Here is a 16,091-nt window from a genome sequence, read left to right as displayed (position 1 = left end):
AGGAAGGATGTGAGTAGTACAAATATATATGTGTAGGTCGCAAGCTAAAGTATGGCAGAGTGACAAGATTTTAGGTATATGGGAGTAAGGATAAGAAAAGGTGAGTTAGAAGTTGATAAGAATAGGTAAGACCTCGGTATTAAGACCATCAAACAAGAGAGCTGATGGTTTATGTATTATATAAAAAGCTCAGTATAAATTGAATTAACACGGAGGAGTCTAAGACTAAGAGCATTTAGAAGTGATGGAATGCTGCCTTAGTCGTAATTTAAGGGTGTAATTGTGGTAAATTATAAAAGGATGATATTTAGGACTTCAATTGAGTAATAATTCAAAGAGAAGAGATTCCATGGATGGCATGGGATTAGAATACTCCTATAAGACGAATCACATTGGGATGCTATGAAATACGGTTATTGAAGTATGGTATCATCCCTAGGTGGATAAGGAAAGCCCCTTCAAATGTTCCACGAGACAATGTATTACGTAAGAGGTTTCAAGTTATCAGTGGTAGAGTATAGATCAACATTAAAATGAATCAATAATATATGGATAAAAGTTCCAAAGTATGAGAGGAGATTATGATGCCATTATTTAGATGAACAGTAATAAGAAAGCATTAAATGACTTAGATTTATATATATAAGATAAGCGGTGAGAGGGTAACCTGGAGTTGGATAGCAGACCTCGGTAATAATAAACCGAAGTAAGAGTTAGGAAATAGTATGACCTACCTAGATGTAGTAAAACCATAAGCATAGATAACCGAGGCTATGAAGCAAGGTATAACAATAGTCGTAAGTTCGACAAAGTACCAAGCGAAGAACTTTAGTACACATATAGATGCCTAGAGGGACATCTTGTCATAGTTCTGTATATGTTCACAAAGTGAGGCCTAGAGATTGGATAAAATCTGGAGGAAAAAAGGAGAAAAGAGTTGCATAGGCACACATATACGTACACGGTTGTACATGATACATGACAGAAGGTAACAACAGTTACGAGATTAGAAGAATTCCGACCATAGGTCATGGTATGAGAAAGAGGCCTAAAGAGGGGAATACCCTGGCCTTTGGATTTATTTACAAAACAGTTTCCTAGATGTCAAGGACAATATTAAAGTATTTGTAAGAGCTATATGTTATGAGACTGATAAATACATCAGTCAACATTCGAGGACAAATGTTCCAAATGGGAGAATGATGTTACATCCCATGTTTTCATACGTGAGAGTACGTCGTAAGCCAATTGATGTAAGCTCAGAAATGAGATAGTTTTTGAAAGTACATAACATAAGTTCATCATGTTATCTTGGAGGTTACAAATCATTAATATCATGAATAACAAGTACCCAAAGGATTGAAAAGCTTAGACGCTAAACGAATTGAAGAAAATAAGTTTCACCGAAAGTCAACAAGTTTGGAATGTTATAACATATACTTTTGGGGTGAGACTAGGGTTATTAACATTATAAGGAGGTTAAGTTATGAGTTTTTTTAGTCGTATGATAGTCGTGTATTATATTTTTAAGTCAAGCGAGTTGTGGAACAAAAGTTGGCAAAGGTCATCACACGTTGCATTCATAATATGCTGAAATTTAGGTCAAATGTAGCTGCACTTTTCTTCCAATATACTTGGAATCAAGGGATTATATAAATATACAATTGAATACCTATGAGTCTAGTTTCTATTGCATTAAACCGTTTGTCGATACGACATAGGACTAGAGAGATATTTGCATTTTGCGAGACCACACAAGCAGCTCCCATGGGACCCACAAAGTCGGTTTCAACTTCAGCTTGTATTTAAGTCAATTATATGTTGTTTTAACTCATTTTTCTCATCCACAACAGTTCCTAAACCCTACTAAATTCTCTCCAAGGGTTCCTCCATGATTCTAGGGTGAAAACCTAAGATAAAAACATGAATCCAACGCTAGAAATCCCGTGGTGCTTGCTAGATCGTAGTTCTTCATCTTGTGGCTGTTTTGGAGGGTTCTTCAAAGGTAAGTAATCTCAGATTTTGCATCTTTATTTATGATTAAGCTAAGAATCATCCCCTCCTTCATATATATTAGAGTTTCAAGGTGAAATACAAGTGTTTACACACCAATTGAACACAAAAGTTGATTCAAGAATAGAATACAACTCCTATAGTGTTGTGGTGTGATTGAGGGTTGTTGTGAGCTACACCATTTGGGGATTTCAAGTTGTATCTATTGCCTAAGGTAATTAAATCATGTTCTTGGTTGTGCTTAAGGTCAATCAACTGTTGGTTGAGTTGTTTGAGTGAAAATCTGCAAGATAGTAATTGACATGGTTTAAGGAATCGTTATATTTTTTTGTGAGCTGTGTTGAGGCTATATATATGGTTTGTTGTGGCTGGAAATTATTATAAATAGTTTTATTATACTGTGGTTGATGTTGTTAAGCTTATGTATATGCTAATTTAGTGTATTGAAGAAGATAACATAAAAAATAAGATGTTGACGATAAAGGTTAAGGTGCTAGGCTTGTGGACTATATTTGAATATTATGCTTATGATATTTTGGGTTGAAAATGGAATTGTAAGCATAAGTATGATGTTATACATGTGGTAGACAGATTCATGGAAAAAGAATTGGATTCAAACCATATTTTGTTAATCGTAAATCGAGCTTGCCTCTCAAAATGGTTGTTGAATTAATTGGAGAGCTTATTGTAAATTATATTATTGTTGTTTGGGTTGTTTGGTGACTTTCGGTAACATATGGGATGTAGTACAAACATGGGAGGTGTTGTCCGTTTTCTTATAGAATATTGGTTTCCAAATATGAGAGTTACAACGCTTATATGATGACGACGAAGTTGGTTTACTCATTGTAGATGTAAGAATATCATATTGAGCTTGCTTGACGATTGGATAGAAGATTTCAAAGGTATGTTAAGGCACTTCTTTCTTTCTTTTGGCATGATCTAAAATGAAATGAACATAAACGATATGCTATTTCATAACGGATTTACTTGTAGCAACTAAGGTTGCCCATATTGTTCTTTCCTTATAAAGTTATTCTAAGCAAACGTGTATGATCCTTAAATCCTACTGAGGTTCATATTGATGGTATAGATGTATATAATGTTAATCGAATGTGCAACGACCTTACGTCACTCTGAAAGATTTAGAACGTGATTCCATGAGTCTAGCATGTATTATATATAGTATCTATTTTAATCTACTGAGCCGCGCTATAGTTGGCCGGGTACGACACCTATTATGCAACCACTGATCAGTTGGGCTTACCGATCTTCACATGATCGGGTACGATTCGATCGAGCCTTATGATGGCCGGGTACTTTTTTACCGAGTCCTCTTTGAGTCCGGGTACGATATGATGATGATGGTGCCGATAGAGGCGTATGTTTTTAAAAGTTTATGTATATATATGTATTATGCATTTTATGTCAGTAGCCCCCAGAGGCACTCAGATGTTACAGGTTATATCTTCTTTATCTCTCTTTACAGTACTGTTCTTGTTTATGTTTTCCTGCTTTACATACTCGGTACTTTATTCGTACTAACGCCCCTTTTGCCTGGGGACACTGCATTTGATGCTCGCAGGTCCTGATTGACAGGTTGACAGTCCTCTTAGTAAGCTCTCAACTCAATGAAAGGTGTTGGTGCACTCCACTTGCTCTAGAGTTGCCTATTTAGTCAGTATGCTTTGGACATGTATTGATTGGTATGGCGGGGCCCTATCCCGACCTTTATGACGTTTATGTACTCTTAGAGTCTTGTAGATAGATTTCATGTATATGGATACTTGTATGGCCTTGTAGGCCTAGTTTTGAGTATCCAAATGATCATTTCGGTCTTATAGGGCCATATATCACATGTATAAGTTTCTATATCATGTTGGGTCGCCCTATATCTAGCATTCCCTTATGTTTTATTCTAGTTATATTATGATGGCCCTTTTGGACTATTTACCCATGATGATGTAATAAGAAAGATACGTTATGTTGGTACTTGGTTGAGTAAATACCGGGTGCCTATCGCAGCCCTCCGAGCTAGGTCGTGAGATACTATTATTATTGAGTGAAAATTATAAAAGAAGGACCAAAAGATTAAAATATGATTGTGGGCTCAACTCTCCCAAAATCGCCTCTACGATGTTTTTGTATTGTTCAAGAAGAAGCAACAACAATGTTATTATGTAGAGGGATATTATTATCCACAAATTATTTACTACTAATTAAGTAAATGGTTGTGTTTTAAATAGTTATTAAACAGCTATATCATATAGCCTATAAATGTACGATATGTTTAATTGGTCAATTATTGCATATGGCTCCATAGATGGCAGATCTTGATTTTTGCACTTTGGCCTCAAAGAAAATATAATATAAAGTATTGTAAAAAGCAAAAATAAAAAGAGAACATTTAAAACTAAAAAAATGAATAAAAAAATAATTATGCGGGGCGGGTGAATGCGGGTGCAACTCCTATGCAAGGCGGGGCAGGGCGGGTTGAAATTTTGTGGGTTAAGAGAAAACTCGCCCCGCACCGTTTGCCATCCCTACCTCCAATTGGTGGAAGATGAGTTCATAAGGAAAATATTTTCCAAACCATTTAAGCCAAACAAACATGGGAAAATATTTCCGAAAAATATTTTTCTTCATACCAAATACACTCTAAATCTTAAATCAAGGAATAGTAGTATGCACTCCGAATCTGGCACACTATTCCATTGGATGGAAAATATGAATAGAAGGCTTGGATGAATTGACTAACCTTAAGCGACACATTTAAATTTTTCTCCTCTTCTTTTCTTTATTTGAATTAAAATGATATTATGTGTTGTTAGGATTGAATGATTGGTGTAGACATGTGGTTTTTGACCCTCCCCAAGATTTTTCATATTTTAGCACGTAACTATTTAACTTAGGCCTAATATCTATATTTCAACTAATTTTGACTATTTTACTTTATTTTATTACAAGAAAATAAAAATTACAAAATATAGTTTCATTAAGGTTTTGTAGTCATTTTTTTAATTTTTAAAAATACCAAAAAATAGGTTTGTTTTAGCGATTAGGCTTATTTTAATAATTATTTTTATTTAAGTAAGTTTAATTAGTAAATAAAGTAGTATTTTAGTCTTGTTCACGGAAAGAATAAAATTTGGGTTCGAACAACTTATTTTTAGGCCTAATTTTGGACCTAGCCCATAATTTTTAGGCTCATACCCTTAACCTAATTTCTATCCCTATATAATAGTAGCTAATAAATAAGAACTAAAAAAAAACCATCAGACCCTACACCATCAGCTGTTTTGGACCCATCTTCTTCTTCGGCAAAAAGAGAAACGACAGCATCTCGCCTAACTGAGAAAATTAGCCAAAAATGTTGTCATAGCTAATTAAAATAGCTCTTCGCTTTAGCTCCGAACACCATTTTCTGTTTGCCAAAAAGCGCAGCCATGAAACCAGCTGAAACGCCATTTTTATCCCTCCTTTTCAACACCCAAAAACCAACTCAAATGCATTCCAAAAATTAGCAACAACGAGCTGAAAAATAGCCCAATTACCCAACAAAAATCAGCCACAAACCTGCTGAAATCAGTCCAAAACGAGCTAAAAAATAGCTCTGTTTTCCAGTGAAAAAATCAACTTAAAACCACCATCAAAACCCAGCAACGATGAGCTGAAAAACAGCCCTCAAACCCAGCAAAAATCAGCTGTAAATTCACCCAAAAATATCCTTCTTCCTCAACCCAAAAATCCCAAAAATCAGCTGCAACAATTGGGAAAAAACGCAGCAACAGTGGCTGTGAGAAACCAGCTAAAAATGACTGTTTCAGCACCTGAAACCAGTCCAAAAACCAATTAATGTCGAGGTATGGTTGTTCGAGTTTGAGGGTATGTCGAGGTCCAGTTTTGCGGCGAGTCCTCCGTTCGCTTCGACCTTTGTATTCAAGAAGTTTTTTCCATATATAAAAGGTTCGTTTCTATCCTTTGTCAATTACTGCATTATTTGGTGCTCGAATGATATATTTAGCCATATTCTTTGTTTGTGATTTTCTGTTCTTCATTGAAATTGCTTTGAAGTGATTGGATTTGGAAGTTTATTGTAATCGAAATGCTTCAATTCGATTAATTCTTTGTCTTTGTATATGGAGCGTTATTCATAAATATCTGTTTTTTTTTTAAATTTCGTTAAAATTTTTGCCTTTGGGATGTGAAATTTTTGTTGTATTTGTTTTTGTTCAATTTGACTTGAGTGAACAAACTGAATATTGTTATGGGATTATTGATGATGAGGAAATGTTTCACTGATTTAAACATCAAAAGCATTTATGCTGCGTTGATGTGAATTTGATAAGTTTGGTTGTGTTGATTTTAGTTCTGATTTGTTCTAGTAATGGGCCCTTTGATCAGTGGTTAAGCCATGGAGCCATGTGACATTGAATTGCATTCTTGTTTTATAATTGGCTTTGAAGTAATTTTGGTTATGTTCAATCACTAGCCCGTCAACGACTTACAACAACAACAACAACCCAGTGTAATCCCACAAGTGGGGTCTGGGGAGGGTAATATGTACGCAGACCTTACCTCTACCCCGAGGGGCAGAGAGGCTGTTTCCAGGAGACTCTCGGCTCAAAGAGGCAACAAGAGACACTATATTAGTACTATCAATAGACTCATAATAAAACAACATAATATACTGTAAAATCCATAACATAACATAAATTCCATAAAAAACAAAATAACAGCAATATAAGAGATATAGGAAATACGAGAAAGATGTAAGGTATTAATACACAGAAGATAAAGCCCATCATCAGTAGTTGATCAATAGCATTCTAAGACTAATTCCTAACTGGCTAGCCTCACTCTAGTGCGCTGTAAAAAAGACATCACAAATTCCCCTAACCTACAACCTTAATGCTCGATCTCCACAATTCCCTGTTTAGGGCCATGTCAACGACTTACAAGGTAGATAATCTTCTTAACTGTAATCACAGCTAAGTGATACACGTTTTTACAATGATTGCCATAACTCTTAAGCCTCGCAATAATCTCAAAATTTAGGAAAAATTATGAACCTTCGTAGTTGCTTTAGGCACGCTATTTAAATTACCTTCCTAAACTCGGATGTGCAGTTATGTGACCCAAATTCAAATCCCAACAACGTTAAATAAAATGTGTCGTAGATCGCGGGTGCATTTATGTGACGTGGTTCAAGACGTGTTTTAGATGACGTTGAATCTTTTCTAAAAATAATAAATAAAAGCGGTTTTAAAGTTAAAATTGAACCATAGGCTAAAACATGTATTAAAATCAGATAATAGGCCAATAATAACAGTTGAGCGATCGTGCTAGAACCACGGAACTCGGGAATGCCTAATACCTTCTCCCGGGTTAACAGAATTCCTTACCCGGATTTCTGTGTTCGCGGACTGTAATATAGAATCAATCTTTTCTTCGATTCAGGATCTGAATCGGTGACTTGGGACACCATAATTATCCTAAGTGGCGACTCTGAATTTAATAAATAAATAATCCCGTTTTGATTGTCACTTTAAGTTGGAAAAAACTCCATTATACACCCTTCCGGGGTGTAGGTAAAAAGGAGGTATGACAGCTCTTGCGACTCTGCTGGGGATAAGAACCCAGAATCTCTGGTTCAGGGTTCAGAATTCGAGCTTAGAATAATTGTTGTATTTGGCTTTATTTATTATCTGATTTTATTCATATGTTTGGGCCTAATGTGATAAGTGTTGTTTTTTACCGCTTTGATATTATTTGAACTGTATATAAACTGATACGAAACCCTTCTCTTCTCATCTTTAGGGATGTGCACGCTGTTGTGACTCCCTATTCTGTTAGTGTCACACCTTGAAATAAGAAAGAGGTTCGGACAAGTTACTAAGCCGGATAGCCTTTTGGTTCCCGGTACGTAGCCCCCTCCTCGGCTCGAGTTGTCCGCTCGGGTGCAGAAGTCTAGAACTGTATACCCAGGTTTTATACTTAGAATAACTCAGCCTCATGTCGGATCCCTAGTAGGAACGTTTGTTTACATCACGTGCATTTGACTTAGGGGACTCAACACAGGGGTTGGATCCGTCTAGGACAGGAGTACCCAAAATAACAGACCATCTTGATGCATCTTATGTGCTACATGTTACATTTTTTAAGGGTAAAAGGGTAATTTGGCGGATCAATGATAATTGTGAGCAATTGAAAAAAATGAAAAAAGAAAAAAAAAAGGGTGAAGTGTGAAGATAAAGCGAATGGAGCCCAATGTTTTCTGTCACATTTTTGTTAAAAAAAAAACTTGAAAATTCAAAAAAAAAAAGATTTTGCACTTTTTCATCATTTTCCGAAAAAAAAAGATGTTGCATGTTTCATCATTTTCAAGGAAAAGGAAAAAAATATATTTTCTCTAAATTACTTGTTTTTGTTTTAATTCTCGCCCGTATCCAATCTACCCGAACTGCGCATACCTGATTCTCGTCTTTCAGGGCGTGATACGTAGGCAACCCACATAGGGTCCGGTCTTCCTAGTAAGTCTTAGGTTCTTGGCTTCGCGGGGTTTTAGCCAAATCTTGCATTTTATCCACTTTTAGTCGCATAGGTTAATTTTGCAGAAATAGCTTCAATCATGTCTGACATGTATCTAGTAAGGAATGTTATTGTCTCACATAGTGTTGGTTTCAGTGTTATCATACAGGTGTGGATCTACTTATCGGAGTTTGGGCATGACAGACGCCTTAGGACCATCTAGTCATGAGTTTACTTAAGGAGATTTTTTTTAGTTATTATATTTTAAGTCTGTTGTTCTTTTTTATGTCATCTTTTACCTTCCAGTTTTATACAGTAATGTTGGGTCTTTTGTTTTTGTATTTCCTATTTTGTATTGGAAAAAGATGTGTTATAAATCAAAAATCCAAAAAAGGATATTTTGCGTTTTTATATTTCCGTTAGAATTTTCTTTAGGAATACTACTCCCATAAATTGAAAAATAATAATTTGATGTGGTTTTTTCTTTAGGCAATTAATATATAGAACTTAAAATAAAAACTTATTTTTATATTTCCTTTAGTATATTATGACTAAAAAAAAAGAGAATTTTTGTTTTTTAGTACCTCTTTAAAGGTTTTCTCTAAGATATTGATTCCAAAAATCCAAAAAAAGATTTTCTTTTGAGGTTTTTCTTTGCGAAATTAATGAAAAATGAATAGAAAAAAAAAATTCTTTTATTTTTACTAGATTTAGGACATTGTACATAGAAGAAATAAGATACCTTATCTTCTGTTTGTTTTTAAAATTTCTCCTTTAGGTAATTAAAAATTGAAAAACCAAAAACAGTTTTTATCTTTTTCATTTCTCGACGAAGTTTTTCTTCAGGGATATCAAATGAAAATTTAAAAAAAAAAGGAGTCAAAAAATATCTTTCTCTTCTAGGATTTTTCCTTAATAGAGTATTTGTTTCCAAAAAGAAAAGAAAAAGAAAAAAAAACCGTTAAGCTTGAGTTTTGAATAGGTTATAGAACATTAAGTCTAGAAAATTCAAAAAAAAGGGTTTTGCTTCTTTTATTTCTCTTTTCTCATCGGATTAGTCATTAAGGTAAAAAAAATGAGAACGTTAGTTTGTTTCCTTTATTCCTGATTTTCCCGAACTACGCAAAGATCTGATTCATGCGGCGTCATGATACGTAGGCAACCTACATAGGGTTCGATCAAATTATTTTTTTATTTATTAAAAGAAGAAAAAAAGAAAAAAATGTTGAAAAAAAACAAAAAAAAAGAGATGAAATCATGGGATGTGAGAAATGAGAGGGAAGAAAAGAGCGATAATCAGAAAGAAAAAAAAAGAAGGAAAATGAGCGAGCTAAGAAGTGCGAGAAAAGAAAAGAAAAGAGGAAATTCAAATGAACAAATTGGGATGATGCCAAGTGACCTTGTGACCCTCGAAGTCATTATTAAACCGTTACTTGTTGCTAGGTGCATTGCACGAAATGTGATATTTTTAGCTGTTAAATGCCCTAATGCTAATATGATGACTTGATTTTATTCCTCTCTGTTCTCCTGATTATAGCAGAAATGTGGTTGATTTGTGGTTCTTAAGGTAACTCGTCCATACAACACAAGGTCAAAGGGTAAGGTAGTCATGACTAGCAAAAACTTGGGCACAAGAGTTGTTGACCCGTCAAGGGAGTTTGAGGAGTCGGAGTCTGAATTGAAAGAGGAGGTCCAAAGGGTGAAACAACAGATGGCAGAAATGTATCAGTCTTGGATCAGGGGGCATCCTCCACCTTCATTCCCCACTAACTACACTGAAAACCCTGCAACTATCCCACCACTATCACAAATTCAGATTCCCACTGATGCTGATATCTCCCCACGACCTTTTCACACTCTACCCGTCAAAACCACCTCATATCCCGCTCCTTTTGTCACTCGTGCTCTTGTAGTTCCTCCACCAGCTATTTTTCCTCGATCCTCTAATGAGACTGTGTTCAAAGTCCCTGATGCCCAACACTGTGCTCCAGAACCAACTTTCAAAGTCTCGTGTCCATATCCTTACACTCCTCATTTTGAGCCTACTAGTAAAACTGAAAAGCCTGTAAAGACAGTGGAGCAAGATGAGATATTCGGGAAGGTAAAAATCTTAGAGTAGTCTTTAAGAAACATGCAAGAGATTGGGAGCCAGATGAGTGTGGCTTACAATGACTTGTGCTTGTTTCCTGACGTCCAACTGCCTGATGGGATTAAGATGCCAAAGTTTGATTTATATGGCGGACATGGAGATCCCGTGGCCCATTTGAGAGGCTACTGCAGTAAGATGAGAGGCGCCGGTGGGAAAGACAAATTATTGATGGCGTATTTCAGTCAAAGTCTGAGTGGGGCAGCTCTGGAGTGGTACACCCGCCAAGATGCTAGCAGGTGGTACACGTGGGATGATATGACTCAGGCTTTTGCCAGACACTTTCAGTACAATATAGAAATTGTCCCAGATCGCATGTCCCTCACCAAGATGGAAAAGAATCCTAATGAAAGCTTTAGGGAATATGGACTCATATGGAGAGAGCAAGCTGCCAGAGTCAATCCCCCGATGGAAGAAAAAGAGATGGTCGAGTACTTCCTCCAAGCTCAAGAGCCAACTTACTTTGGGCATTTGATCACGGCTGTGGGTAGGTCTTTTAATGATGTGGTAAAAATGGGAGAAATGGTTGAAGATGGGTTGAAGTCGAGCAAGATCATGAGTTATTCTGCTTTAAAAACAACAACAACACAAGCAATTGAGAACGACATAGGAAGCTTGTTGGGTCAGAAGGAACACGATGATGTTGCCATGCTTGTTTCAGAGTCACGACATGGACCAAAGGGCCTGCCTCACCAATATACTCAGCCTCAACTCCAACCCCAAATCTATCCCCGAGCTCCACATAATCCACCTCAGTATTATCCTCCGAACAATGTCCGGTCATCTATCCAACCACTAGGTAGCTCCCTATGGCGAGCACCAGCACCGCATAATGTATTCTTGCCTTCACAACATTTTCGAGCACCCAACAACCCTAGGAAATAGGGGCAGGGAAGAGAACAAAGGCAAAGAAATAGTTTCACGCCAATTGGGGAGTCCTACACAAGCTTGTTTGAAAAGTTAAAGCATTCTGGCCTGATTGAGCCGCTCCTCGGCTATACTCCAGACCCATATGCAAAAGGCTTTGATCCTACTGTACGATGCATGTACCACTCTAATGTCCAAGGGCATAGCATTGAAGATTGTCGTTCTTTAAAAAGGGAAATAGAAAGAATGATTCAAGAAGGGGTAATTGTGATCAATGACAGGGAGCATGCGAATCCTCTTGGGAACTTGCTGACTGAAGTTAATGATATTGAAGTTGTTAATAATTTTGGCAATGTTGATGTGGAACCCAGTGGCTAAGATGTCGTACTTGGTAATTGGAAAGACGCTCCATCTTTTGGCTAGCTGGAGAGGAGTCTTGGTGGTTTATTTTATTGTCATTTCTGTTGTCCAGGTTATTTTCAGGATTGTAATCCGGATATTGTCTTGTGATTCAAACCCTTCTATCCTTTTATTTTACCTAGTTTGTTTTTTTCGTAGTAACTCGTTTAGTGTTGTCTAGGTTTGTTCCAGGGTTGTAACCCTAGTTTATTTTACTTGTTTTGTTGTTCAAACTCTTTCACCATCTGTCTAATGTAATTTTCTGTTTTCTGTTATTTCTAGTCATTTTTTGTTTAGTTCTCTTTTCTTTTATAGTTCCTTTATGACTGGCTTTAGTGACATGACATGCATGCATAATTCCAAACCTGGTCTTAAAGTTAGTTTAATCATGAAACAACGAAACAATTTCGAAGATGATAGGGACATTTGAGGGAAATGGGTAAAGGAATTTTGAGATCACTTCAATCCCGAATTGTGTGAAACTGGGGCAGATAGAACATAAATAAACCTTATTGAAATGCATCATGCCGCATCGGGTTGAAGCTAAAGGCAAGTTTGCCCCAAATTGGCAGGGGTCGTTCATGGTAACGAGAGTGTTGTCCAATGGTGCTTTGTATTTAACAGATGTAGAAGGCAAATGTGTGGATATGACTATCAATTCTGATGCAGTCAAAAGATATTATGTGTGATTTCTTTGGTTTGTTTAATTGTGCCGTTGGCATATGACATGCTTTGAAGATTGGAATGACAAGGGCATTTTATTCTGCTATCTAAACACTTTATTATTTGTTACCCCTTTGAGCCTTATTTATTTTCTTTCATACCCTTCTTTTGGAATCAGTAGCAAAGTTCAGGAACGCAAGCGCAAAAGATAAGTAAAGGAAAAAGAGAACGAGAGAAAGAAAAGAATGAAAAGAGAAAGGAAAGAATGAAAACAGAAAGAAAAGAATGAAAAGAAAAAGAAAAAAAGAGAGAGAGAAAGAGAAGAACAACAACAAAAAAAAAAACAAAAAAAAGAAAAGAAAAATCACAACAAACAAAGTAATTCCTATGACATGAACTACGTTCGACCTGATTCCTTTTAAGGATACGTAGGCAGCCTCATGGTTCGGTCCCATCAAAATAAAAATTCAAAAGTCCCCAAGCAAGAAACTGGGACAGAAGTTTTGGTTATGTAAAAGATCTGATTCCAAAAGTTGTAAGTTTGAACCCATTCGAGTTGTTTTTAACCTTCGTAATACCCTATCTTTCTAACCCTATCCAAAAGCCCACATTACGGTCCAAAGAAAGACCTTCCGAACAATCTTCGAGAGATGCCAAGTCGAGCAAGTAGAGATGATTCATATCAGGGGCAACACTCCGTTCTGAACAAGGAAAACAAAAATAAGAGAGTCTTATCGGTGAAAACCTTCACATTCACCATAAAGCGACGATAAGTTGAGAGAAAGAACAAAATGAGAGAGACTTGATGGTGAAAACCCTTCAGGCACTACAAGTCAAATAAGGATCGTGAATCAGATTAGATAATCGGAGTATTGAAGCCCAGTTCACGATTTAGGGGTATAACAAAAGTTGAACATCAGAATTGTTTGACAGATTATGTCACTTAATTAATATGTGCATGTCATGGTCATTAGAGTTGGTATCCACATCTGATAGGTTTCTACTTTGTAGTTTTCTTGTTAGGAATCATCTCTTTCCTTTGTCCTTTATTCTGTTCCTTTTGTCTTGTTTACTTCCTCTTCCTGAGTCTGTTTGGTCAGAACAAGTGAGAAATGACTTCAATTTGCCACCAGCTTTCCAATTGCACAAAACGGGATCTGGCTAGCACATCAAAGTGGCATAAGTCAGGAAAGAACAACGTGCGCACTGAGTTGGTAACAATCAACATGCTTTGGGGTTCATGTGAAATACAAAGGTTTGGTATATATCAATTCATGAACAATGCAACTGATGGAGGGTGTAGGGTGAACGGATCAAAGGTATTTTCTGTGATAAGATTGACAAAGAAAGTGGTTAACCAGTGACAAGCAAGGTCTTCCAAGCAGAAATCAAAGTTATCATGGCAAGTGATGGAGCAATAGACCTCAAGGCCAAGGCCAGTGATTTGAGTCAGGAAATAACAGCATGCGCACTGAGTGGATGATAATTGACGTGCTTTGCGATTCATGAGAAACACAAAGGTTCAATACATGAGCACAATGCAACAGATGAATGGTATTGGGTTTGAACGGATCAGAGGTATTATCCGCGATAAAGGTGATAGAGAAAAGTGGTCACTCAACAAACAGGCAAGATCTTTCGAGTTAAAACCGAAGTTACCATAGGAAGTGAAAGAGAAATCGTCCTCAAAGTTCAAGGCTATAAACCAACCACCATGTTTAAATTCACAAGTTTTCTTTAATTGAAACAGGGGCAGAAAATTTTGTTTGTTTCGGAGAAACCCTCCGTAAGAAAAAGCAAGCACCAGACAGGTTTGACCGAAATTCTCAGGACCCTCCTGGAAAATGGGACCTAGTTTAAAATTCGAAACAATCATGAGTAGCAAAATCTAGCATAAATGTACCCCAAAGGAATATAAGTTGGCTTCAAAGTTTGCATGCATGAGATAAGATTCAATTAGGAGTTTTTAGGACCCTCTTGAATAATGGGACTTAGCTCTAAAATTTCCATTAGATAACAAGATTTAGCGAAAGTCACACCCTTAGAAGATATAATTTGGATTTAAAACCGTCATTTAACTAGGGGTTTTCAGGACCCTTCTAGATAATTAGATCTAGCTTTCAAATTCTTATAATATTTGGTAACATGATTCAGTTAACACTCACATATGCGCCCAGCTACCAAACTGGGGCAGCAAATTTTCTTTGTTTTGTCTATTTTGTTGAAATCAGGCGCCCACCTAGAGAGCAAGGGAATATAGTTCAGATGTTTTAATCAGGCGGCCACCTGCAGAGCAATGGAATACAACTAAGGTTTTGGTAATCAGGCGCCCACCTGGAAAGCAAAGGAATATAATTAAAGTTTTGGTAATCAGGCGCCCACCTGGAAAGCAAGGGAATACAGTTCAGATGTTGTAATCAGGCGCCCATCTGGAGAGCAAGAAAATACAGTTAAAGTGTTGGAAATCAGGCACCCACCTAGAAAGCAAGGGAATACAGTAAAAGCTTTGGCAACCAGGTGCCCACCTGGAGAACAAAGAGAAGCAGTTAAAGTTTTGGCAATCAGGCGCCCACCTGGAGAGCAAGGGAATACAGTTAAAGTTTTGGCAATCAGGCGCCCACCTGGAGAACAAGGAGAATCAGTTAAAGTTTTGGCAATCAGGCGCCCACCTGGAGAGCAAGGGAATACAATTAAAGTTTTGGCAATCAGGCGCCTACCTGGAGAGCAAGGGAGTACAGTTCAAGTTTCAGCAATCAGGCGCCCACCTGGAGAGTAAGGGAATACGGTTTAAGTTTTGGCGATCAGGCGCCCACCTGGAGAGCAAGGGAATACAATTAAAGTTTTGGCAATCAGGCGCCCACCTGGAGAGCAAGGGAATACAGTTGAAGTTTTGACAATCAGGCGCCCACCTGGAGAGTAAGGGAATACAGTTGAAGTTCTAGCAATCAGTCGCCCACCTGGAGAGCAAGGGAATACAGTTCAAGTTTCGGTAATCAGGCGCCCACTTGGAGAGCAAGGGAATACAGTTAAAGTTTTGGCAATCAGGCGCCCATCTGGAGAGCAAGAGAATACAGTTCAAGCTTTGGCAATCAGGCGCCCACCTGGAGAGCAAGGGAATACAGTTGAAGTTTCGGCAATCAGGCGCCCACATGGAGAGCAAGGGAGTACAATTCAAGTTTCGGCAATCAGCCGCCCACCTGGAGAGTAAGGGAAAACAGTTTAAGTTTGGCAATCAGGTGCCCACCTAGAGAGCAAGGGGAATACAGCTGAAGTTTCGACAATCAGGCACCCACCTAGAGAGCAAGGGAATACAGTTGAAGTTTCGGCAATCAGGCGCCCACCTAGAGAGCAAGGGAATACAATTCAAGTTTCGGCAATCAGGCGCCCACCTGGAGAGCAAGGGAATACAGTTCAAGTTTCGGCAATCAGGCGCCCACCTGGAGAGCAAGGGAATACAGTTGAAGTTTTGACA

At 37.5% G+C, this 16,091-nt stretch overlaps 1 long non-coding RNA gene across 1 annotated transcript; it reads left to right on the top strand.

The window, feature by feature from the left end:
* The first annotated feature begins 5,293 nt into the window (after positions 1 to 5,293).
* LOC104216273 (uncharacterized) lies at positions 5,294 to 8,955 on the top strand. Its single transcript, XR_708441.2, has 2 exons — positions 5,294 to 5,979; positions 8,701 to 8,955. It is a non-coding gene; the product is annotated as an uncharacterized lncRNA (long non-coding RNA).
* The last annotated feature ends 7,136 nt before the right edge of the window (positions 8,956 to 16,091 follow it).

The sequence above is a fragment of the Nicotiana sylvestris genome, chromosome 7 (genome assembly GCF_000393655.2).
Source record: "Nicotiana sylvestris chromosome 7, ASM39365v2, whole genome shotgun sequence".
In the NCBI taxonomy this organism is placed as follows: Eukaryota; Viridiplantae; Streptophyta; class Magnoliopsida; order Solanales; family Solanaceae; genus Nicotiana; species Nicotiana sylvestris.
The sequence above is the reverse complement of the archived record's forward strand: the minus strand, read 5'-3'. Positions and strand labels throughout refer to the sequence as shown.